We start from the raw sequence: 2,080 nt of genomic DNA, 5'->3' as shown, positions 1-2,080 counted from the left end.
TCTGTCTCCCTTTCCTTTGTAGGTGACCTGCTTTTTGAGAGCTATTATTATTTATTTATTTTCACACACCCCCGCATACTCTGAAGGCTTAGTATTCTGATATTTTATGATAATGTACCTTGGTGGGAGGCTTTATTTTTGTTCACCACATTGGCATTAGACATGTATGTGGAAACTGAGTACTCATATTCTTTAGTTCTGGGAAATTGTCTTATCTTTTCAACAATATTCTTTTTTCTTTCTTTCATGGAGATTCTACTTGGTCAGTTAATGGATCTCCTACATTGCTCTTCTAATTTTCTCATCTTTTCTCTCCTATATTCCTTTTTTTTGTCTTTTGCTGTTGTTATTCTATTTCTTAATAAATTTTTTCAGCTCTTTCAATTTTGTCTTTCCTTTCTGTTGAACTTTTATTTCTGTGATTGTATTTTTAATTTCTAAGTGCTCTTTCCTGATTTCTGAGTGCTTCTTTTTAAAATAGCATCCTATACTCACTTCAAGGGTGTGCTATTAATTAGAGGCTATTTCTGTTTTTCTATTTTCTTTTACTCCTTGTATGGTCTGTCTCTGTTTTGTCTGAGTTCAATTTTTAGTTTGTTCATTTTGGTCTCCATCTAGAGGCTTCCCTCAAGCCTCTGGTAATCCTTGACTCCATAATTAAGACAGAAACACTAAATATGTATAGATACCTTGTTTCTGGAAATTAAAATGATTTAAATTAATATTTTTATATATTCTGTAGCAGAAATTGCTAGCTGTTCTCTCCACATTCATTCTCCTCTTCTTCCTTTATTAAAAGAAATTCTGAACTTTAACTGGGTGCTTCATTGCCCAGCTAAAATCAACTTAAGACTACATTTCCCATTCTCCCTTCTGAATAGATCTGGTCATGTTTCATCCCACAGATGTTAGCAGAAGAAATACAGGCAACTTTGGGATCATGCCCTTAAATGAAAAGGAGAAAGATCTTTTCCCTGTTCTTCTTACTGGCTGAAATATGGATGTGCTAGCTAGATACAGCAGCTGTCATAGACCATTAGATAAAAACTGTGTTGAGAATGACAGAACAATAGTTGCAATGGCCCCTGGGTTCCCAGCCCTGGGGAACCACAATATTAGCTCTAAACTGCTCCTAGGCTATAATGTGTCTGAGAGAGAAGCATCGATTTTGTTTCAAGCCCACCTGTTTTGGCCTTGTTACAGGAATCAAGCCAGGACCTATTACATTTAAATAGAAAAAAACTTGTAAGTATATCAAGATATGGTTAATAACATTTGTCTTTGAGGAGTAGGGACTACTGGGAAAATTATATTCCACTTTACACAATTCTAAATTATATACAGATTTAGAGATAAGTATGTATTACTAGTAAAATCAGGAAAAAATAAGGAAGTACAAAGATCAGTTATTTTTAAAGAACTGACTGTGCACCTGTGAGGTTCCTTGACTAGAGAGCTCACTGGAACAGAGATCCAGAATTTTCAATGCCTGTCCTCCAAGTGACAATATCCCTAGGTTTTTATTGGAATATAATTGCTTTACAATGTTGCGTTGGTTTCTGCTGTACCATGGAGTGACTCTGCCATGTGTATATATATATCCCCTCCCTCTTAGACCTCTCTCCCGCACCCCCACATCTCACCCCCCTAGGTCATCACAGAGCACTGAGCTGAGCTCCTTGCGCCTTATAGCAAGTTCCTACCAGCAGCTGTTTACACAGGTGGTATATATATGTCAATTCTAATCTCCCAGTTCGTCCCACCTTCTGTTTCCCCACCTGTGTCCACATGTGTGTTTTCTACATCTTCATCTCTGTTCCTGCCCTTGAAATAGGGTCATCTGTACCACTGGAGAGACTTTAAAATTTGTTTTTTCTCTTGAGAATGTCAATTTCTCCTGCCTAAAGAATCTTCCAGTTGACTATCCAGAGGTATAAATAAGCTGCTGGCACTCCGAGAGTCACGTGGAGGAAACAAGTGCTAAGAGTCTCACTATTTGATGTGTTGCCTTGCGCTTAATTTCTCTGTTTTCAGACAACACCTCAGTGGAAACTTTGTCTTTGCCTCACCCTAAGTCCAA

This window comes from Cervus canadensis, chromosome 17 (genome assembly GCF_019320065.1).
Source record: "Cervus canadensis isolate Bull #8, Minnesota chromosome 17, ASM1932006v1, whole genome shotgun sequence".
NCBI classification, from domain to species: domain Eukaryota; kingdom Metazoa; phylum Chordata; class Mammalia; order Artiodactyla; family Cervidae; genus Cervus; species Cervus canadensis.
This window is presented reverse-complemented; position numbering follows the sequence as displayed.